Below are 24,709 nucleotides of genomic sequence, written 5' to 3' on the forward strand. Positions count from 1 at the left end.
TTTTTATGTTACTGCTTTTTTGCCAAAGTATATTTACGGTACTTAAATATTAAATACTTCGATATGATTGAGTTTTTTAGTCCATATTTATATTTCTTTATTTGTGTTTAAAAAAAAATCTGTTTTGTATTTATTACAACAACAAAAAAAATTCACTCCAAAGTATTGTGTATTAACTTTCCCGCGGTGCCGGGTAATACTGAACGTTTAGACATCGTGGGCGGCAGGTAGCCTCGTGGTTCGATCGTTGGGCCACTTGTTGAATATATTCAGTCGTTCTCCAAATCCTGAAGCTACTTTACCTAGATATGCATGCTGAATTTGGATTTACATTTGGGATTTTGTTTGTTGCACCAAAACTCCCTGTACTGTGTACTTTATAACTTAATGTCCAGTTTTTCATAACGCTCTCATTGCCACAAATGATATAAAATACATTTTTAAAAAATATACAAAAAAATTTAAATGACTTTAAACTTGTATTTATATTCATTAATTTCCCAATACTTCCAGACATGTTGTTGAACTGTATTGTAAAATATGATATATATATATATATATTATATATATGGGGCGGCAGGGTATCCTAGTGGTTAGAGTGTAGAGGTGGCAGGGTAGCCTAGTGGTTAGAGTGGAGAGGCGGCAGGGTAGCCTAGTGGTTAGAGTGTAGAGGTGGCAGGGTGGCCTAGTGGTTAGAGTGTAGAGGTGGCAGGGTGGCCTAGTGGTTAGAGTGTAGAGGTGGCAAGGTAGCCTAGTGGTTAGAGTGTAGAGGCGGCAGGGTAGCCTAGTGGTTAGAGTGTAGAGGTGGCAAGGTAGCCTAGTGGTTAGAGTGTAGAGGTGGCAGGGTGGCCTAGTGGTTAGAGTGTAGAGGTGGCAGGGTGGCCTAGTGGTTAGAGTGTAGAGGTGGCAAGGTAGCCTAGTGGTTAGAGTGTAGAGGAGGCAGGGTAGCCTAGTGGTTAGAGTGTAGAGGAGGCAGGGTAGCCTAGTGGTTAGAGTGTAGAGGTGGCAGGGTGGCCTAGTGGTTAGAGTGTAGAGGCGGCAGGGTAGCCTAGTGGTTAGAGTGTAGAGGTGGCAGGGTAGCCTAGTGGTTAGAGTGTAGAGGTGGCAGGGTAGCCTAGTGGTTAGAGTGGAGAGGTGGCAGGGTAGCCTAGTGGTTAGAGTGTTGGACTAGTAACCGGAAGGTAGCCTAGTGGTTAGACAGTTGGACTAGCAACCAGCAGGTAGCCTAGTGGTTAGAGCGTTGGACTAGTAACCAGCAGGTAGCCTAGTGGTTAGAGTGTTGGACTAGTAACCAGCAGGTAGCCTAGTGGTTAGAGTGTTGGACCAGTAACCAGCAGGTAGCCTAGTGGTTAGAGCGTTGGACTAGTAACCAGCAGGTAGCCTAGTGGTTAGAGCGTTGGACTAGTAACCAGCAGGTAGCCTAGTGGTTAGAGCGTTGGACTAGTAACCAGCAGGTAGCCTAGTGGTTAGAGTGTTGGACTAGTAACCAGCAGGTAGCCTAGTGGTTAGAGTGTTGGACTAGTAACCGGCAGGTAGCCTAGTGGTTAGAGTGTTGGACTAGTAACCAGCAGGTAGTCTAGTGGTTAGAGTGTTGGACTAGTAACCAGCAGGTAGCCTAGTGGTTAGTGTTGGACTTGTAACCAGCAGGTAGCCTAGTGGTTAGAGTGTTGGACTAGTAACCAGCAGGTAGCCTAGTGGTTAGTGTTGGACTAGTAACCAGCAGGTAGTCTAGTGGTCAGAAAGTTGGACTAGTAACCAGCAGGTAGCCTAGTGGTTAGAGTGTTGGACTAGTAACCAGCAGGTAGCCTAGTGGTCAGAAAGTTGGACTAGTAACCAGCAGGTAGCCTAGTGGTCAGAAAGTTGGACTAGTAACCAGCAGGTAGTCTAGTGGTCAGAAAGTTGGACTAGTAACCGGAAGGTTGCAAGTTCAAACCCCGAGCTGACAAGGTACAAATCTGTCGCTCTGCCCCTGAACAGGCAGTTAACCCCACTGTTCCCAGGCCGTCATTGACTGACTTGCCTGGTTAAATAAAGGTAAAATAAAAAATAAAATATATAATATATATTATGTGTGTTACATGTAAATGGGCATACGAATAGAGGTACTCAATCATTCAAAGACACCTACTGTGTGCCTATGTGTGAAGATCAGGAATCTGCAACGTTTGGGTATTTTTACCCAACTATCTTTACTGCAATATTACATAGTTTAAAAAAATATCTAAAAAATAATAATCTTTCCTTGACATCTACAGGAACTTGTTAGACCATTTTCTGAAATAATGAAACATACAAACATGTTACAGACATGTGAGTGTCACTAACATGGACAAAAGGGTTATTTTAACGTGTTTTAGACGTGTAAACAATGTGAACAGCGCTGTGTAGAGAGTAGGGTGCCGTTTCACCCTAGGTCTCTGTGTAGGGAGTAGGGTGCCGTTTCACCCTAGGTCTCTGTGTAGAGAGTAGGGAGGTGTTTCACCCTAGGTCTCTGTGTAGAGAGTAGGGTGCCGTTTCACCCTAGGTCTCTGTGTAGAGAGTAGGGTGCCGTTTCACCCTAGGTCTCTGTGTAGAGAGAAGGGTGCCGTTTCACCCTAGGTCTCTGTGTAGGGAGTAGGGTGCCGTTTCACCCTAGGTCTCTGTGTAGAGAGTAGGGAGGTGTTTCACCCTAGGTCTCTGTGTAGAGAGTAGGGTGCCGTTTCACCCTAGGTCTCTGTGTAGAGAGTAGGGTGCCGTTTCACCCTAGGTCTCTGTGTAGAGAGAAGGGTGCCGTTTCACCCTAGGTCTCTGTGTAGGGAGTAGGGTGCCGTTTCACCCTAGGTCTCTGTGTAGAGAGTAGGGAGGTGTTTCACCCTAGGTCTCTGTGTAGAGAGTAGGGTGCCGTTTCACCCTAGGTCTCTGTGTAGAGAGTAGGGTGCCGTTTCACCCTAGGTCTCTGTGTAGAGAGTAGGGTGCCGTTTCACCCTAGGTCTCTGTGTAGGGAGTAGGGTGCCGTTTCACCCTAGGTCTCTGTGTAGAGAGTAGGGTGCCGTTTCACCCTAGGTCTCTGTGTAGGGAGTAGGGTGCCGTTTCACCCTAGGTCTCTGTGTAGGGAGTAGGGTGCCGTTTCACCCTAGGTCTCTGTGTAGAGAGTAGGGTGCCGTTTCACCCTAGGTCTCTGTGTAGAGAGTAGGGAGGTGTTTCACCCTAGGTCTCTGTGTAGAGAGTAGGGAGCCGTTTCACCCTAGGTCTCTGTGTAGGGAGCTGTTTCACCCTAGGTCTCTGTGTAGGGAGTAGGGTGCCGTTTCACCCTAGGTCTCTGTGTAGGGAGCTGTTTCACCCTAGGTCTCTGTGTAGGGAGCTGTTTCACCCTAGGTCTCTGTGTAGGGAGTAGGGTGCCGTTTCACCCTAGGTCTCTGTGTAGGGTGCTGTTTCACCCTAGGTCTCTGTAGGGAGTAGGGTGCCGTTTCACCCTAGGTCTCTGTGTAGGGAGCTGTTTCACCCTAGGTCTCTGTAGGGAGTAGGGTGCCGTTTCACCCTAGGTCTCTGTGTAGGGAGCTGTTTCACCCTAGGTCTCTGTGTAGGGAGCTGTTTCACCCTAGGTCTCTGTGTAGAGAGTAGGGTGCTGTTTCACCCTAGGTCTCTGTGTAGGGAGCTGTTTCACCCTAGGTCTCTGTGTAGAGAGCTGTTTCACCCTAGGTCTCTGTGTAGGGAGCTGTTTCACCCTAGGTCTCTGTGTAGAGAGTAGGGTGCTGTTTCACCCTAGGTCTCTGTGTAGAGAGTAGGGTGCTGTTTCACCCTAGGTCTCTGTGTAGAGAGTAGGGTGCTGTTTCACCCTAGGTCTCTGTGTAGAGAGTAGGGTGCTGTTTCACCCTAGGTCTCTGTGTAGAGAGTAGGGTGCTGTTTCACCCTAGGTCTCTGTGTAGAGAGTAGGGTGCTGTTTCACCCTAGGTCTCTGTGTAGAGAGTAGGGTGCTGTTTCACCCTAGGTCTCTGTGTAGAGAGTAGGGTGCTGTTTCACCCTAGGTCTCTGTGTAGGGAGCTGTTTCACCCTAGGTCTCTGTGTAGGGAGCTGTTTCACCCTAGGTCTCTGTGTAGGGAGCTGTTTCACCCTAGGTCTCTGTGTAGAGAGTAGGGTGCTGTTTCACCCTAGGTCTCTGTGTAGGGAGCTGTTTCACCCTAGGTCTCTGTGTAGGGAGCTGTTTCACCCTAGGTCTCTGTGTAGAGAGTAGGGTGCTGTTTCACCCTAGGTCTCTGTGTAGGGTGCCGTTTCACCCTAGGTCTCTGTGTAGAGAGTAGGGTGCTGTTTCACCCTAGGTCTCTGTGTAGGGTGCCGTTTCACCCTAGGTCTCTGTGTAGGGAGCTGTTTCACCCTAGGTCTCTGTGTAGGGAGCTGTTTCACCCTAGGTCTCTGTGTAGGGAGTAGGGTGCCGTTTCACCCTAGGTCTCTGTGTAGGGTGCTGTTTCACCCTAGGTCTCTGTGTAGAGAGTAGGGTGCCGTTTCACCCTAGATCTCTGTGTAGGGAGTAGGGAGCTGTTTCACCCTAGGTCTCTGTGTAGGGAGTAGGGTGCCGTTTCACCCTAGATCTCTGTGTAGAGAGTAGGGTGCCGTTTCACCCTAGATCTCTGTGTAGGGAGTAGGGTGCCGTTTCACCCTAGGTCTCTGTGTAGGGAGCTGTTTCACCCTAGGTCTCTGTGTAGGGTAGTAGGGTGCCGTTTCACCCTAGGTCTCTGTGTAGGGAGCTGTTTCACCCTAGGTCTCTGTGTAGAGAGTAGGGTGCCGTTTCACCCTAGGTCTCTGTGTAGAGAGTAGGGTGCCGTTTCACCCTAGGTCTCTGTGTAGGGAGTAGGGAGCTGTTTCACCCTAGGTCTCTGTGTAGAGAGTAGGGAGCTGTTTCACCCTAGGTCTCTGTGTAGAGAGTAGGGAGCTGTTTCACCCTAGGTCTCTGTGTAGAGAGTAGGGAGCTGTTTCACCCTAGGTCTCTGTGTAGGGAGTAGGGAGCTGTTTCACCCTAGGTCTCTGTGTAGAGAGTAGGGAGCTGTTTCACCCTAGGTCTCTGTGTAGGGAGCTGTTTCACCCTAGGTCTCTGTGTAGAGAGTAGGGAGCTGTTTCACCCTAGGTCTCTGTGTAGGGAGCTGTTTCACCCTAGGTCTCTGTGTAGAGAGTAGGGTGCCGTTTCACCCTAGGTCTCTGTGTAGGGTGCCGTTTCACCCTAGGTCTCTGTGTAGGGAGTAGGGTGCCGTTTCACCCTAGGTCTCTGTGTAGGGTGCCGTTTCACCCTAGGTCTCTGTGTAGGGAGTAGGGTGCCGTTTCACCCTAGGTCTCTGTGTAGAGAGTAGGGAGGTGTTTCACCCTAGGTCTCTGTGTAGGGTAGTAGGGTGCCGTTTCACCCTAGATCTCTGTGTAGGGAGTAGGGAGCTGTTTCACCCTAGATCTCTGTGTAGAGAGTAGGGTGCCGTTTCACCCTAGGTCTCTGTGTAGGGAGCTGTTTCACCCTAGGTCTCTGTGTAGGGAGTAGGGTGCTGTTTCACCCTAGGTCTCTGTGTAGGGAGTAGGGAGCTGTTTCACCCTAGGTCTCTGTGTAGGAAGTAGGGTGCTGTTTCACCCTAGGTCTCTGTGTAGGGAGTAGGGAGCTGTTTCACCCTAGGTCTCTGTGTAGGGAGTAGGGTGCCGTTTCACCCTAGGTCTCTGTGTAGAGAGCTGTTTCACCCTAGGTCTCTGTGTAGGGAGCTGTTTCACCCTAGGTCTCTGTGTAGAGAGCTGTTTCACCCTAGGTCTCTGTGTAGAGAGCTGTTTCACCCTAGGTCTCTGTGTAGAGAGCTGTTTCACCCTAGGTCTCTGTGTAGAGAGCTGTTTCACCTTAGGTCTCTGTGTAGGGAGCTGTTTCACCCTAGGTCTCTGTGTAGAGAGCTGTTTCACCCTAGGTCTCTGTGTAGAGAGCTGTTTCACCCTAGGTCTCTGTGTAGAGAGCTGTTTCACCCTAGGTCTCTGTGTAGAGAGCTGTTTCACCCTAGGTCTCTGTGTAGGGAGCTGTTTCACCCTAGGTCTCTGTGTAGAGAGTAGGGAGCTGTTTCACCCTAGGTCTCTGTGTAGAGAGCTGTTTCACCCTAGGTCTCTGTGTAGAGAGCTGTTTCACCCTAGGTCTCTGTGTAGAGAGTAGGGAGCTGTTTCACCCTAGGTCTCTGTGTAGGGAGTAGGGTGCCGTTTCACCCTAGGTCTCTGTGTAGGGAGTAGGGTGCCGTTTCACCCTAGGTCTCTGTGTAGGGAGCTGTTTCACCCTAGGTCTCTGTGTAGGGTAGTAGGGTGCCGTTTCACCCTAGGTCTCTGTGTAGGGAGCCGTTTCACCCTAGGTCTCTGTGTAGAGAGTAGGGAGCTGTTTCACCCTAGGTCTCTGTGTAGGGAGTAGGGTGCCGTTTCACCCTAGGTCTCTGTGTAGGGAGTAGGGAGCTGTTTCACCCTAGATCTCTGTGTAGGGAATAGTGAGCTGTTTCACCCTAGGTCTCTGTGTAGGGAATAGTGAGCTGTTTCACCCTAGGTCTCTGTTGAGGAAAACGTCATTTGAATCATCAGTACGATAAGGGGATCTTGTTATAGTGAAACAGACGGAAACGGCCTGGACAAAAAAAAAAAAACATTTGCAAAAAGATGCAAAGTTTTTTTAAATAAATGATAGCCAAACATTCCTTGTCATAATGTGGCACAATTATTTCCTCTTTTTCATGAATTCTAAAACTTTGTATGTTTTATTGTCAACAGGAATGAGTATTACTGTAATTATTATTATTATGATTATTGTCATGGCTATTACTAATATTAGTGGCAGGCCACTGGGTAACATTGTATGTTGATATCCAAATGAAATCTGTGCAAGATAATGATGAAATGTTTATGAGTTTTAAAAACAAATAAAAAGATAAGACTACCAGGACTGTGTCATTGTGGTGGTTGTTCTGTTAAACACTGAGATTATTGATAGTTAATCTAATTCAATTATTCATCTAATCAATCAATTAAAATCAACATGACACCTTTATGTGGGGCGGCAGGTAGGCTAGTGGTTAGAGTGTAGAGGAGGCAGGTAGCCTAGTGGTTAGAGTGTAGGGGTGGCAGGTAGGCTAGTGGTTAGAGGGTAGGGGCGGCAGGTAGCCTAGTGGTTAGAGTGTAGGGGCGGCAGGTAGCCTAGTGGTTAGAGTGTAGGGGCGGCAGGTAGCCTAGTGGTTAGAGTGTAGGGGCGGCAGGTAGCCTAGTGGTTAGAGTGTAGGGGCGGCAGGTAGCCTAGTGGTTAGAGTGTAGGGGCGGCAGGTAGCCTAGTGGTTAGAGTGTAGAGGCGGCAGGTAGCCTAGTGGTTAGAGTGTAGAGGCGGCAGGTAGCCTAGTGGTTAGAGTGTAGGGGCGGCAGGTAGCCTAGTGGTTAGAGTGTAGGGGCGGCAGGTAGGCTAGTGGTTAGAGTGTAGGGGCGGCAGCGTAGCCTAGTGGTTAGAGTGTAGGGAAAGCAGGTAGCCTAGTGGTTAGAGGCAGGTAGCCTAGTGGTTAGAGTCAGGTAGCCTAGTGGTTAGAGTGCTGGACTAGTAACCTGAAAGGTTGCTAGATCAAATCCCGTAGCTGACAAGGTAAAAATCTGTCATTCTGCCCCTGAACAAGGCAGTTAACCCGCTGTTCCCTGGTAGGCTGTTATTGTTAATAAGAATTTGTTCTTAACTGACTTGCCTAGTTCAATAAAGGTTAAATAGAAAAAAGATCAACGTGGTTGCTGATTCCGTGTGTCATCAGTGGGCCAACTGGAAAACATTTGAAAAACAGAAAAGAAGAGTGTTTTGCTGGTGTATTTGGTCATTAATTATTTGGGCATAAAGATAGATAGAGGACTCTAGTGCCCCACAAAAACTGTTTTCGCATGGGCAGCACTATTGAGGACTTTCACCATGTTGAAGTAGTCAACTGGATGGGACTTCCTATGGTTTAAGGGAAAAGAGGATCACATGATTCCATCCAGGTCATCAGGAGGGATCAGCCAATGAATTATGGTCGTGAGCAAACATTCCATAACTACAGATGGCTTTTATATCTGTTCAGACAACAACCTCCAGGGGGCAGTATGCACCCTTTCAGTTTGTTTACTAATTCATAGAAGTAGTAGAAGAAGAAGAAAAATGACTACTTCAAAATGGAAATGGCCTCGATAGCCCTGCGCAGGCGTCACAATGGGACAGACACAAAGACGCGTCCTCTATCATTTGTGTCCTCTATCATTTGTGTTTGTCTATTGTTGTGAATTAGATGAAGATCAGATCAAATTTGATGACCAATTTATGCAGAAATCCGGGTAATTACAAAGGGTTCACATACTTTTTTCTTGCCACTGTACATACAGTGCATATATATATAAATCACGGAAAATTGCTGCCCACACACACACAACACACACACACACACACACACACACACACACACACACACACACACACACACACACACACACACACACACACACACACACACACACACACACACAAGGTTGAGCCGGCTGCTTTAGCAGAACGAACTATACTGCTCTACTGCCGCGACCAACCGACCACACTGATCGGTGGAGACTCAACACCAAATGAGAACGGATTCATTTGGATTCGTGGTCCAAGTGTCCTCTCTTCTAGACTTTATAACAGGATTACGTTGATCTACCTACTCTTGGGGCGGAGTGGGAAACATGATACCCTCGTCGGTCCCACTCCCATTCACAAGGGGAGTGGCAGCCTGGCTAGCTGGCTAAAAAATATAGCATGCTAGCTAGCCTTTTTATGCTTCCCACATCTCCATGTAAAATAATCAGATTCATAATTTTAAAACATATTCCCTGACAAATATTGTTCTACTTGCCAGTGAAACCTCAAAAAGAGAATCCCAGTTTGATATACCACTTGTGTATTCATTCCCATTGTGAGGAAAACCCTCCTATTTGATTGGCCTGTGACTCACTGAAAACCATCCTATTTGATTGGCCTATGACTCACTGAAAACCCTCCTATTTGGTTGGTCTGTGACTCCCTGAAAACCCTCCTATTTGACTGGCCTGTGACTCACTGAAAACCCTCCTATTTGATTGGTCTGTGACTCCCTGAAAACCCTCCTATTTGATTGGTCTGTGACTCCCTGAAAACCCTCCTATTTGATTGGCCTGTGACTCACTGAAAACCCTCCTATTTGATTGGCCTGTGACTCACTGAAAACCCTCCTATTTGATTGGCCTGTGACTCACTGAAAACCCTCCTATTTGATTGGTCTGTGACTCCCTGAAAACCCTCCTATTTGATTGGTCTGTGACTCCCTGAAAACCCTCCTATTTGATTGGTCTGTGACTCACTGAAAACCCTCCTATTTGATTGGTCTGTGACTCACTGAAAACCCTCCTATTTGATTGGTCTGACTCCTGAAACCCTCCTATTTGATTGGTCTGTGACTCCCTGAAAACCCTCCTATTTGATTGGTCTGTGACTCCCTGAAAACCCTCCTATTTGATTGGTCTGTGACTCCCTGAAAACCCTCCTATTTGATTGGTCTGTGACTCCCTGAAAACCCTCCTATTTGATTGGTCTGTGACTCCCTGAAAACCCTCCTATTTGATTGGTCTGTGACTCCCTGAAAACCCTCCTATTTGATTGGTCTGTGACTCCTGAAAACCCTCCTATTTGATTGGTCTGTGACTCCCTGAAAACCCTCCTATTTGATTGGTCTGTGACTCACTCCTATTTGACTGGCCTGTGACTCACTGAAAACCCTCCTATTTGATTGGCCTGTGACTCCCTGAAAACCCTCCTATTTGATTGGTCTGTGACTCACTGAAAACCCTCCTATTTGATTGGTCTGTGACTCCCTGAAAACCCTCCTATTTGATTGGTCTGTGACTCACTGAAAACCCTCCTATTTGATTGGCCTGTGACTCACTGAAAACCCTCCTATTTGATTGGCCTGTGACTCACTGAAAACCCTCCTATTTGATTGGTCTGTGACTCCCTGAAAACCCTCCTATTTGATTGGTCTGTGACTCCCTGAAAACCCTCCTATTTGATTGGTCTGTGACTCACTGAAAACCCTCCTATTTGAACTCACTGAAAACCCTCCTATTTGATTGGTCTGTGACTCCTGAAAACCCTCCTATTTGATTGGTCTGTGACTCCCTGAAAACCCTCCTATTTGACTGGTCTGTGACTCCCTGAAAACCCTCCTATTTGATTGGTCTGTGACTCACTGAAAACCCTCCTATTTGATTGGTCTGTGACTCACTGAAAACCCTCCTATTTGATTGGCCTGTGACTCACTGAAAACCCTCCTATTTGATTGGCCTGTGACTCACTGAAAACCCTCCTATTTGATTGGCCTGTGACTCACTGAAAACCCTCCTATTTGATTGGCCTGTGACTCACTGAAAACCCTCCTATTTGATTGGTCTGTGACTCCCTGAAAACCCTCCTATTTGATTGGTCTGTGACTCCCTGAAAACCCTCCTATTTGATTGGTCTGTGACTCCCTGAAAACCCTCCTATTTGAACTCAACCCTCCTATTTGATTGGCCTGTGACTCACTGAAAACCCTCCTATTTGATTGGTCTGTGACTCCCTGAAAACCCTCCTATTTGATTGGTCTGTGACTTTGATTGGTCTGTGACTCCTGAAAACCCTCCTATTTGATTGGTCTGTGACTCCCTGAAAACCCTCCTATTTGATTGGTCTGTGACTCCCTGAAAACCCTCCTATTTGATTGGTCTGTGACTCCTGAAAACCCTCCTATTTGATTGGTCTGTGACTCACTGAAAACCCTCCTATTTGATTGGTCTGTGACTCCTATTTGATTGGTCTGAAAAAACCCTCCTGTGACTCACTTCCTATTTGATTGGTCTGTGACTCCCTGAAAACCCTCCTATTTGATTGGACTCTCCTATTTGACTCACTGAAAACCCTCCTATTTGATTGGCCTGTGACTCACTGAAAACCCTCCTATTTGATTGGCCTGTGACTCACTGAAAACCCTCCTATTTGATTGGCCTGTGACTGGCCTGTGACTCACTGAAAACCCTCCTATTTGATTGGTCTGTGACTCACTGAAAACCCTCCTATTTGATTGGTCTGTGACTCCCTGTCCTATTTGATTGGTCTGTGACTCCTGAAAACCCTCCTATTTGATTGGTCTGTGACTCACTGAAAACCCTCCTATTTGATTGGTCTGTGACTCACTGAAAACCCTCCTATTTGATTGGTCTGTGACTCCCTGAAAACCCTCCTATTTGATTGGTCTGTGACTCCCTGAAAACCCTCCTATTTGATTGGTCTGTGACTCCCTGAAAACCCTCCTATTTGATTGGTCTGTGACTCCCTGAAAACCCTCCTATTTGATTGGTCTGTGACTCCTGAAAACCCTCCTATTTGATTGGTCTGTGACTCCTGAAAACCCTCCTATTTGATTGGTCTGTGACTCCCTGAAAACCCTCCTATTTGATTGGTCTGTGACTCCCTGAAAACCCTCCTATTTGACTGGTCTGTGACTCACTGAAAACCCTCCTATTTGATTGGCCTGTGACTCACTGAAAACCCTCCTATTTGATTGGTCTGTGACTCACTGAAAACCCTCCTATTTGATTGGTCTGTGACTCACTGAAAACCCTCCTATTTGATTGGTCTGTGACTCACTGAAAACCCTCCTATTTGATTGGCCTGTGACTCACTGAAAACCCTCCTATTTGATTGGCCTGTGACTCACTGAAAACCCTCCTATTTGATTGGTCTGACTCCTGAAAACCCTCCTATTTGATTGGTCTGTGACTCCTGAAAACCCTCCTATTTGATTGGTCTGTGACTCCTGAAAACCCTCCTATTTGATTGGTCTGTGACTCACTGAAAACCCTCCTATTTGATTGGCCTGTGACTCACTGAAAACCCTCCTATTTGATTGGCCTGTGACTCAAAAACCCTCCTATTTGATTGGCCTGTGACTCACTGAAAACCCTCCTATTTGATTGGCCTGTGACTCACTGAAAACCCTCCTATTTGATTGGTCTGTGACTCCCTGAAAACCCTCCTATTTGATTGGTCTGTGACTCACTGAAAACCCTCCTATTTGATTGGCCTGTGACTCAACCCTCCTATTTGATTGGCCTGTGACTCACTGAAAACCCTCCTATTTGATTGGTCTGTGACTCCCTGAAAACCCTCCTATTTGATTGGTCTGTGACTCCCTGAAAACCTATTTGATTGGTCTGTGACTCACTGAAAACCCTCCTATTTGATTGGTCTGTGACTCACTGAAAACCCTCCTATTTGATTGGCCTGTGACTCACTGAAAACCCTCCTATTTGATTGGCCTGTGACTCCCTGAAAACCCTCCTATTTGATTGGTCTGTGACTCCCTGAAAACCCTCCTATTTGATTGGTCTGTGACTCCCTGAAAACCCTCCTATTTGATTGGCCTGTGACTCACTGAAAACCCTCCTATTTGATTGGCCTGTGACTCACTGAAAACCCTCCTATTTGATTGGTCTGTGACTCCCTGAAAACCCTCCTATTTGATTGGTCTGAAAACCCTCCTATTTGATTGGTCTGTGACTCCCTGAAAACCCTCCTCCTATTTGATTGGTCTGTGACTCCCTGAAAACCCTCCTATTTGATTGGTCTGTGACTCCCTGAAAACCCTCCTATTTGATTGGTCTGTGACTCTGAAAACCCTCCTATTTGATTGGTCTGTGACTCCTGAAAACCCTCTGATTGGTCTGTGACTCCCTGAAAACCCTCCTATTTGATTGGCCTGTGACTCCTGAAAACCCTCCTATTTGATTGGTCTGTGACTCCTGAAAACCCTCCTATTTGATTGGTCTGTGACTCCCTGAAAACCCTCCTATTTGATTGGTCTGTGACTCACTGAAAACCCTCCTATTTGATTGGTCTGTGACTCACTGAAAACCCTCCTATTTGATTGGTCTGTGACTCACTGAAAACCCTCCTTTTGATTGGCCTGTGACTCACTGAAAACCCTCCTATTTGATTGGCCTGTGACTCACTGAAAACCCTCCTATTTGACTGGTCTGTGACTCACTGAAAACCCTCCTATTTGAAACCCTCCTATTTGATTGGTCTGTGACTCACTGAAAACCCTCCTATTTGATTGGCCTGTGACTCACTGAAAACCCTCCTATTTGATTGGTCTGTGACTCACTGAAAACCCTCCTATTTGATTGGTCTGTGACTCACTGAAAACCCTCCTATTTGATTGGTCTGTGACTCACTGAAAACCCTCCTATTTGATTGGCCTGTGACTCACTGAAAACCCTCCTATTTGATTGGTCTGTGACTCTGAAAACCCTCCTATTTGATTGGTCTGTGACTCACTGAAAACCCTCCTATTTGATTGGTCTGTGACTCACTGAAAACCCTCCTATTTGATTGGTCTGTGACTCCCTGAAAACCCTCCTATTTGATTGGCCTGTGACTCCTGAAAACCCTCCTATTTGAAAAAACCCTCCTATTTGATTGGTCTGTGACTCCTGTGAAAACCCTCCTATTTGATTGGCCTGTGACTCACTGAAAACCCTCCTATTTGATTGGCCTGTGACTCACTGAAAACCCTCCTATTTGATTGGTCTGTGACTCCTGAAAACCCTCCTATTTGATTGGTCTGTGACTCCCTGAAAACCCTCCTATTTGATTGGTCTGTGACTCCCTGAAAACCCTCCTATTTGATTGGTCTGTGACTCACTGAAAACCCTCCTATTTGATTGGCCTGTGACTCACTGAAAACCCTCCTATTTGATTGGCCTGTGACTCACTGAAAACCCTCCTATTTGATTGGCCTGTGACTCACTGAAAACCCTCCTATTTGATTGGCCTGTGACTCACTGAAAACCCTCCTATTTGATTGGCCTGTGACTCACTGAAAACCCTCCTATTTGAAAAAACCCTCCTATTTGATTGGTCTGTGACTCACTGAAAACCCTCCTATTTGATTGGTCTGTGACTCACTGAAAACCCTCCTATTTGATTGGTCTGTGACTCACTGAAAACCCTCCTATTTGATTGGCCTGTGACTCACTGAAAACCCTCCTATTTGATTGGTCTGTGACTCACTGAAAACCCTCCTATTTGATTGGTCTGTGACTCACTGAAAACCCTCCTATTTGATTGGTCTGTGACTCACTGAAAACCCTCCTATTTGATTGGTCTGTGACTCACTGAAAACCCTCCTATTTGATTGGTCCTGTGACTCTCACTGAAAACCCTCCTATTTGATTGGTCTGTGACTCACTGAAAACCCTCCTATTTGATTGGTCTGTGACTCACTGAAAACCCTCCTATTTGATTGGCCTGTGACTCAAAAACCCTCCTATTTGATTGGTCTGTGACTCACTGAAAACCCTCCTATTTGATTGGTCTGGGACTCACTGAAAACCCTCCTATTTGATTGGCCTGTGACTCACTGAAAACCCTCCTATTTGTCTGGTCTTACTCAAAAACCCTCCTATTTGATTGGCCTGTGACTCCCTGAAAACCCTCCTATTTGACTCTTACTCACTGAAAACCCTCCTATTTGATTGGCCTGTGACTCACTGAAAACCCTCCTATTTGACTGGCCTGTGACTCCTGAAACCCTCCTATTTGATTGGCCTGTGACTCCCTGAAAACCCTCCTATTTGATTGGTCTGTGACTCCCTGAAAACCCTCCTATTTGATTGGCCTGTGACTCTGTCCTCTTTGACTGGTCTTACTCACTGAAAACCCTCCTATTTGATTGGGCTGTGACTCACTGAAAACCCTCCTATTTGATTGGTCTGTGACTCACTGAAAACCCTCCTATTTGATGGTCTGTGACTCTCCTATTTGACTGGTCTGTGACTCACTGAAAACCCTCCTATTTATTGGCCTGTGACTCACTGAAAACCCTCCTATTTGACTGGTCTTACTCACTGAAAACCCTCCTATTTGATTGGCCTGTGACTCCCTGAAAACCCTCCTATTTGCCTGGTCTTACTCACTGAAAACCCTCCTATTTGATTGGCCTGTGACTCACTGAAAACCCTCCAATTTGATTGGCCTGTGACTCACTGAAAACCCTCCAATTTGATTGGCCTGTGACTCACTGAAAACCCTCCTATTTGACTGGTCTTTGACTCACTGAAAACCCTCCTATTTGACTGGTCTGTGACTCTCTGAAAACCCTCCTATTTGACTGGTCTGTGACTCACTGAAAACCCTCCTATTTGATTGTGACTCACTGAAAACCTCCTATTTGACTGGCCTGTGACTCACTGAAAACCCTCCTATTTGATTGGTCTGTGACTCACTGAAAACCCTCCTATTTGATTGGTCTGTGACTCACTGAAAACCCTCCTATTTGATTGGCCTGTGACTCACTGAAAACCCTCCTATTTGATTGGTCTGTGACTCACTGAAAACCCTCCTATTTGATTGGTCTGTGACTCACTGAAAACCCTCCTATTTGATTGGCCTGTGACTCACTGAAAACCCTCCTATTTGATTGGTCTGTGACTCACTGAAAACCCTCCTATTTGATTGGTCTGGGACTCACTGAAAACCCTCCTATTTGATTGGCCTGTGACTCACTGAAAACCCTCCTATTTGCCTGGTCTTACTCACTGAAAACCCTCCTATTTGATTGGCCTGTGACTCCCTGAAAACCCTCCTATTTGACTGGTCTTACTCACTGAAAACCCTCCTATTTGATTGGCCTGTGACTCACTGAAAACCCTCCTATTTGATTGGCCTGTGACTCCCTGAAAACCCTCCTATTTGACTGGTCTTACTCACTGAAAACCCTCCTATTTGATTGGCCTGTGACTCACTGAAAACCCTCCTATTTGACTGGCCTGTGACTCCCTGAAAACCCTCCTATTTGATTGGCCTGTGACTCCCTGAAAACCCTCCTATTTGATTGGCCTGTGACTCCCTGAAAACCCTCCTATTTGATTGGCCTGTGACTCCCTGAAAACCCTCCTATTTGCCTGGTCTTACTCACTGAAAACCCTCCTATTTGATTGGCCTGTGACTCACTGAAAACCCTCCTATTTGATTGGCCTGTGACTCACTGAAAACCCTCCTATTTGATTGGTCTGTGACTCACTGAAAACCCTCCTATTTGACTGGTCTGTGACTCACTGAAAACCCTCCTATTTGACTGGTCTGTGACTCACTGAAAACCCTCCTATTTATTGGCCTGTGACTCACTGAAAACCCTCCTATTTGACTGGTCTTACTCACTGAAAACCCTCCTATTTGATTGGCTGGTCTGCCTGGTCTTACTCACTGAAAACCCTCCTATTTGATTGGCCTGTGACTCACTGAAAACCCTCCGATTTGATTGGCCTGTGACTCACTGAAAACCCTCCAATTTGATTGGCCTGTGACTCACTGAAAACCCTCCTATTTGACTGGTCTTTGACTCACTGAAAACCCTCCTATTTGACTGGTCTGTGACTCACTGAAAACCCTCCTATTTGACTGGCCTGTGACTCACTGAAAACCCTCCTATTTGACTGGCCTGTGACTCACTGAAAACCCTCCTATTTGATTGGTCTGTGACTCACTGAAAACCCCTCCTATTTGACTGACCTGTGACTCACCGAAAACCCTCATATTTGATTGGTCTGTGACTCACTGAAAACCCTCCTATTTGACTGGTCTGTGACTCACTGAAAACCCTCCTATTTGATTGGCCTGTGACTCACTGAAAACCCTCATATTTGATTGGTCTGTGACTCACTGAAAACCCTCCTATTTGACTGGTCTGTGACTCTCTGAAAACCCTCCTATTTGACTGGTCTGTGACTCACTGAAAACCCTCCTATTTGACTGGCCTGTGACTCACTGAAAACCCTCCTATTTGACTGGCCTGTGACTCACTGAAAACCCTCCTATTTGATTGGTCTGTGACTCACTGAAAACCCTCCTATTTGATTGGTCTGTGACTCACTGAAAACCCTCCTATTTGATTGGCCTGTGACTCACTGAAAACCCTCCTATTTGATTGGTCTGTGACTCACTGAAAACCCTCCTATTTGATTGGTCTGTGACTCACTGAAAACCCTCCTATTTGATTGGCCTGTGACTCACTGAAAACCCTCCTATTTGATTGGTCTGTGACTCACTGAAAACCCTCCTATTTGATTGGTCTGGGACTCACTGAAAACCCTCCTATTTGATTGGCCTGTGACTCACTGAAAACCCTCCTATTTGCCTGGTCTTACTCACTGAAAACCCTCCTATTTGATTGGCCTGTGACTCCCTGAAAACCCTCCTATTTGACTGGTCTTACTCAAAAACCCTCCTATTTGATTGGCCTGTGACTCACTGAAAACCCTCCTATTTGATTGGCCTGTGACTCCCTGAAAACCCTCCTATTTGACTGGTCTTACTCACTGAAAACCCTCCTATTTGATTGGCCTGTGACTCACTGAAAACCCTCCTATTTGACTGGCCTGTGACTCCCTGAAAACCCTCCTATTTGATTGGCCTGTGACTCCCTGAAAACCCTCCTATTTGTTTGGCCTGTGACTCCCTGAAAACCCTCCTATTTGATTGGCCTGTGACTCCCTGAAAACCCTCCTATTTGCCTGGTCTTACTCACTGAAAACCCTCCTATTTGATTGGCCTGTGACTCACTGAAAACCCTCCTATTTGATTGGCCTGTGACTCACTGAAAACCCTCCTATTTGATTGGTCTGTGACTCACTGAAAACCCTCCTATTTGACTGGTCTGTGACTCACTGAAAACCCTCCTATTTGACTGGTCTGTGACTCACTGAAAACCCTCCTATTTATTGGCCTGTGACTCACTGAAAACCCTCCTATTTGACTGGTCTTACTCACTGAAAACCCTCCTATTTGATTGGCCTGTGACTCCCTGAAAACCCTCCTATTTGCCTGGTCTTACTCACTGAAAACCCTCCTATTTGATTGGCCTGTGACTCACTGAAAACCCTCCGATTTGATTGGCCTGTGACTCACTGAAAACCCTCCAATTTGATTGGCCTGTGACTCACTGAAAACCCTCCTATTTGACTGGTCTTTGACTCACTGAAAACCTTCCTATTTGACTGGTCTGTGACTCTCTGAAAACCCTCCTATTTGACTGGTCTGTGACTCACTGAAAACCCTCCTATTTGACTGGCCTGTGACTCACTGAAAACCCTCCTATTTGACTGGCCTGTGACTCACTGAAAACCCTCCTATTTGATTGGTCTGTGACTCACTGAAAACCCCTCCTATTTGACTGACCTGTGACTCTCATATTTGATTGGTCTGTGACTCACTGAAAACCCTCCTATTTGACTGGTCTGTGACTCACTGAAAACCCTCCTATTTGATTGGCCTGTGACTCACTGAAAACCCTCATATTTGATTGGTCTGTGACTCACTGAAAACCCTCCTATTTATTGGCCTGTGACTCACTGAAAACCCTCCTATTTGACTGGTCTTACTCACTGAAAACCCTCCTATTTGATTGGCCTGTGACTCCCTGAAAACCCTCCTATTTGCCTGGTCTTACTCACTGAAAACCCTCCTATTTGATTGGCCTGTGACTCACTGAAAACCCTCCAATTTGATTGGCCTGTGACTCACTGAAAACCCTCCAATTTGATTGGCCTGTGACTCACTGAAAACCCTCCTATTTGACTGGTCTTTGACTCACTGAAAACCCTCCTATTTGACTGGTCTGTGACTCTCTGAAAACCCTCCTATTTGACTGGTCTGTGACTCACTGAAAACCCTCCTATTTGACTGGCCTGTGACTCACTGAAAACCCTCCTATTTGACTGGCCTGTGACTCACTGAAAACCCTCCTATTTGATTGGTCTGTGACTCACTGAAAACCCCTCCTATTTGACTGACCTGTGACTCACCGAAAACCCTCATATTTGATTGGTCTGTGACTCACTGAAAACCCTCCTATTTGACTGGTCTGTGACTCACTGAAAACCCTCCTATTTGATTGGCCTGTGACTCACTGAAAACCCTCATATTTGATTGGTCTGTGACTCACTGAAAACCCTCCTATTTGCCTGGTCTGTGACTCTCTGAAAACCCTCCTATTTGACTGGTCTATGACTCACTGAAAACCCTCTAATTTGTGAGAGTTTTATTGCCATGCAGGGGTAGGGACATGGAGTTGGTTTGTACCCATGTACATACTGCCATACATCCACTTCTGAGCTGCACTGGAACGCAACCGTCATCAGCAATATATCGTATTTATAAGCATGCGTTGGGCCTGGCTAGCCAGTGCAGGACCAACTTGATGTCCTTAGCCAATCAGAGGGTGCGTGATCAGCTCGTGTACAGAGTGTGGGGCAAAGTGGGCACCAGTTAATTGTCTGAGATCACAGGCTAAACTGATCACTATCTCCTCATGTGAGCAGAGGTAGATTCAGCACAGCCAGCCAGCCAGCCAGCCAGCCAGCCAAACATTAACAGATGTGCACATAAACAAGTAGAAATGTGAAAGTGCCATGCCATTCGTAGTAGAAATTCTCTCCACCTATATTTTCAAAATAGAGTTTCATTTGATTTTGGTCACGGAGAAAAAAAAGCACATGACTAGCTAGTTGGCTACAGTAGGTTCTACCATTTCACAATAGCCTGTAATCACTAGTTATTACTTCTAAAGCAACAAAAAAAAGTGATTGTTTGGTTTAATGTTTGAACAGTTGCTGAGATTATATTTGGTTACGAATGCAAAACATGCTACGTCGATGAAAAGTCTATTAGGATCATCAACTAGATTCAGCCAATTTTTTTATTGAGTGGATGGTCTGTCGGGTTGACCGGAATTACAAATCATTTGTAGACTGCAAAATAAACTGCAAGAAGTCTAAACAGATATAATATTTGACTACTAGCATTTCCACCATAGTCCCTGTGCCCAAGATAGCGAATGTAACCTGCCTAAATGACAACCTCTCCGTAGCACTCAAGTTGGTAGCCATGAAGTGCTTTGAAAGGCTGGTCATAGCTCATGCCAAAAACCCTATACCCACTCCAATTTGCATACCGCCCCAACAGATCCACAGACGACACAATCTCAATCGCGCTCCACGCTGCCCTATCCCACCTGGACAATGCTGTTCATTGACTACAGCTCAGCGTTCAACACCATAGTGCCCTCAAAGCTCATCACTAAGCTAAGGACCCTGGAACTAAACACCTTTCTCTGCAAACTGGATCCTGGACTTCCTGACGGGCCGCCCCCAGGTGGTAAGGGTAGGTAACACCACATGCGCCACGCTGATCCTCAACACGGGGGCCCCTCAGGGGTGCATGCTTAATCCTGTACTTCCTGTTCACCCATGACTGCGTGGCCAGGCACGACTCCCAGCCCCATCATAAAGTTTGCAAACGACACAACAGTGGTCAGCCTGATCACCGACAACGATGAGACAGTGCCAGGACAACAACCTCTCCTTCAATGTGTGCAAGACAAAGGAGCTGATCGTGGACTTTGTTTTAGACTGCTGCTACTCGCTGTTTATTATCTAAATTACCTCGATTAACCTGTACACCCACATTGACTCTGTACCAGTACCCCCTGTATATAGCCTCCACATTGACTCTGTACCAGTACCCCCTGTATATAGCCTCCACATTGACTCTGTACCAGTACCCCCTGTATATAGCCTCCACATTGACTCTGTACCGGTACCCCCTGTATATAGCCTCCACATTGACTCTGTACCGGTACCCCCTGTATATAGCCTCCACATTGACTCTGTACCGGTACCCCCTGTATATAGCCTCCACATTGACTCTGTACCGGTACCCCTGTATATAGCCTCCACATTGACTCTGTACCGGTACCCCCTGTATATAGCCTCCACATTGACTCTGTACCGGTACCCCCTGTATATAGCCTCCACATTGACTCTGTACCGGTACCCCCTGTATATAGCCTCCACATTGACTCTGTACCGGTACCCCTGTATATAGCCTCTACATTGACTCTGTACCGGTACCCCCTGTATATAGCCTCCACATTGACTCTGTACCGGTACCCCCTGTATATAGCCTCCACATTGACTCTGTACTGGTACCCCCTGTATATAGCCTCCACATTGACTCTGTACTGGTACCCCCTGTATATAGTCTCCACATTGACTCTGTACCAGTACACCCTGTATATAGCCTCCACATTGACTCTGTACTGGTAGCCCCTGTATATAGCCTCCACATTGACTCTGTACTGGTACCCCCTGTATATAGTCTCCACATTGACTCTGTACCGGTACCCCTGTATATAGCCTCTACATTGACTCTGTACCGGTACCCCCTGTATATAGCCTCCACATTGACTCTGTACCGGTACCCCCTGTATATAGCCTCCACATTGACTCTGTACCGGTACCCCCTGTATATAGCCTCCACATTGACTCTGTACCGGTACCCCTGTATATAGCCTCCACATTGACTCTGTACTGGTACCCCCTGTATATAGCCTCCACATTGACTCTGTACTGGTACCCCCTGTATATAGCCTCCACATTGACTCTGTACTGGTACCCCCTGTATATAGTCTCCACATTGACTCTGTACCGGTACCCCTGTATATAGCCTCTACATTGACTCTGTACCGGTACCCCCTGTATATAGCCTCCACATTGACTCTGTACCGGTACCCCCTGTATATAGCCTCCACATTGACTCTGTACTGGTACCCCCTGTATATAGCCTCCACATTGACTCTGTACTGGTACCCCCTGTATATAGTCTCCACATTGACTCTGTACCAGTACACCCTGTATATAGCCTCCACATTGACTCTGTACTGGTAGCCCCTGTATATAGCCTCCACATTGACTCTGTACTGGTACCCCCTGTATATAGTCTCCACATTGACTCTGTACCGGTACCCCTGTATATAGCCTCTACATTGACTCTGTACCGGTACCCCCTGTATATAGCCTCCACATTGACTCTGTACCGGTACCCCCTGTATATAGCCTCCACATTGACTCTGTACCGATACCCCATGTATATAGCCTCCACATTGACTCTGTACCGGTACCCCCTGTATATAGCCTCCACATTGACTCTGTACCGGTACCCCCTGTATATAGCCTCCACATTGACTCTGTACCGGTACCCCTGTATATAGCCTCTACATTGACTCTGTACCGGTACCCCCTGTATATAGCCTCCACATTGACTCTGTACCGGTACCCCCTGTATATAGCCTCCACATTGACTCTGTACCGATACCCCCTGTATATAGCCTCCACATTGACTCTGTACTGGTACCCCCTGTATATAGCCTCCACATTGACTCTGTACCGGTACCCCCTGTATATTGCCTCCACATTAACTCTGTACCGGTACCCCCTGTATATAGCCTCCACATTGACTCTGTACCGGTACCCCCTGTATATAGCCTCCACATTGACTCTGTACTGGTACCCCTGTATATAGCCTCCACATTGACTCTGTACCGGTACCCCCTGTATATAGCCTCCACATTGATTCTGTACTGGTACCCCTGTATATTGCCTCCACATTGACTCTGTACCGGTACCCCCTGTATATAGCCTCCACATTGACTCTGTACCGGTACCCCTGTATATAGCCTCCACATTGACTCTGTACCGGTACCCCTGTATATAGCCTCCACATTGACTCTGTACCGGTACCCCCTGTATATAGCCTCCACATTGACTCTGTACCGGTACCCCTGTATATAGCCTCTACATTGACTCTGTACCGGTACCCCCTGTATATAGCCTCCACATTGACTCTGTACCGGTACCCCCTGTATATAGCCTCCACATTGACTCTGTACCGATACCCCATGTATATAGCCTCCACATTGACTCTGTACCGGTACCCCCTGTATATAGCCTCCACATTGACTCTGTACCGGTACCCCCTGTATATAGCCTCCACATTGACTCTGTACCGGTACCCCTGTATATAGCCTCTACATTGACTCTGTATACCCCTGTATATAGCCTCCACATTGACTCTGTACCGGTACCCCCTGTATATAGCCTCCACATTGACTCTGTACCGATACCCCCTGTATATAGCCTCCACATTGACTCTGTACTGGTACCCCCTGTATATAGCCTCCACATTGACTCTGTACCGGTACCCCCTGTATATTGCCTCCACATTAACTCTGTACCGGTACCCCCTGTATATAGCCTCCACATTGACTCTGTACCGGTACCCCCTGTATATAGCCTCCACATTGACTCTGTACTGGTACCCCTGTATATAGCCTCCACATTGACTCTGTACCGGTACCCCCTGTATATAGCCTCCACATTGATTCTGTACTGGTACCCCTGTATATTGCCTCCACATTGACTCTGTACCGGTACCCCCTGTATATAGCCTCCACATTGACTCTGTACCGGTACCCCCTGTATATAGCCTCCACATTGACTCTGTACCGGTACCCCCTGTATATAGCCTCCACATTGACTCTGTACCGGTACCCCCTGTATATAGCCTCCACATTGACTCTGTACCGGTACCCCCTGTATATAGCCTCCACATTGACTCTGTACAGGTACCCCCTGTATATAGCCTCCACATTGACTCTGTACCGGTACCCCCTGTATATAGCCTCCACATTGACTCTGTACCGTAACACCCTGTCTATAGCCTCCACATTGACTCTGTACCGGTACACCCTGTATATAGCCTCCACATTGACTCTGTACCGGTACCCCCTGTATATAGCCTCCACATTGACTCTGTACCGGTACCCCCTGTATATAGCCTCCACATTGACTCTGTACAGGTACCCCTGTATATAGCCTCCACATTGACTCTGTACCGGTACCCCCTGTATATAGCCTCCACATTGACTCTGTACCGTAACACCCTGTCTATAGCCTCCACATTGACTCTGTACCGGTACACCCTGTATATAGCCTCCACATTGACTCTGTACCGGTACCCCCTGTATATAGTCTCCACATTGACTCTGTACCGGTACCCCCTGTATATAGCCTCCATATTGACTCTGTACCCTGTACCCCCTGTATATAGTCTCCACATTGACTCTGTACCGGTATCCCCTGTATATAGTCTCCACATTGACTCTGTACCGCTACCCCCAGTATATAGCCTCCACATTGACTCTGTACCGGTACCCCCTGTATATAGTCTCCACATTGACTCTGTACCGGTACCCCCTGTATATAGCCTCCACATTGACTCTGTACCAGTACCCCCTGTATATAGCCTCCACATTGACTCTGTACCAGTACCCCCTGTATATAGCCTCCACATTGACTCTGTATCAGTACCCCCTGTATATCTCCCTGTTATTGTTATGTAAATGTATTGTGTTACTTTTAGATTGATTAGAATTATTTTATTTTGTAAATATTGTTTTAACTCTATTTCTTGAAATGCATTCCCAGGTCGCAATTGTAAATGAGAACTTGTTCTCAACTTGCCTACCTGGTTAAATAAAGGTGAAAAAAAAAAAAATTGTTGGTTGAGGACTTGTAAGTAAGCATGTGACAAATACAATTTGATTGACTTTATTGAGCTATAACATTGGGTGTAATTGACTAGTTAAATTGTAACACTTCTTGAAGGTAAACCAAACTGTATTTTATGGTTTAAATGGGTTTTAAATCCCTTGTCGGTTGTTATACTATAGTCTCCACAGCTGCTGTCCCCACTCTCACCTCCTGGTTGTGTGTGTGTGTGTGTGTGTGTGTGTGTGTGTGT

General features: G+C 46.6%; 1 long non-coding RNA gene across 1 annotated transcript; it reads left to right on the forward strand.

Moving 5' to 3' along the window:
- Positions 1-3,860: 3,860 nt before the first annotated feature.
- On the forward strand, positions 3,861-5,988 carry LOC124023611. The gene is made up of 3 exons (XR_006836711.1): positions 3,861-4,920; positions 5,032-5,232; positions 5,300-5,988. It is a non-coding gene; the product is annotated as an uncharacterized LOC124023611 (long non-coding RNA).
- Positions 5,989-24,709: the final 18,721 nt, after the last annotated feature.

Source organism: Oncorhynchus gorbuscha, linkage group LG03, assembly GCF_021184085.1.
Source record: "Oncorhynchus gorbuscha isolate QuinsamMale2020 ecotype Even-year linkage group LG03, OgorEven_v1.0, whole genome shotgun sequence".
Classification (NCBI taxonomy): Eukaryota; Metazoa; Chordata; class Actinopteri; order Salmoniformes; family Salmonidae; genus Oncorhynchus; species Oncorhynchus gorbuscha.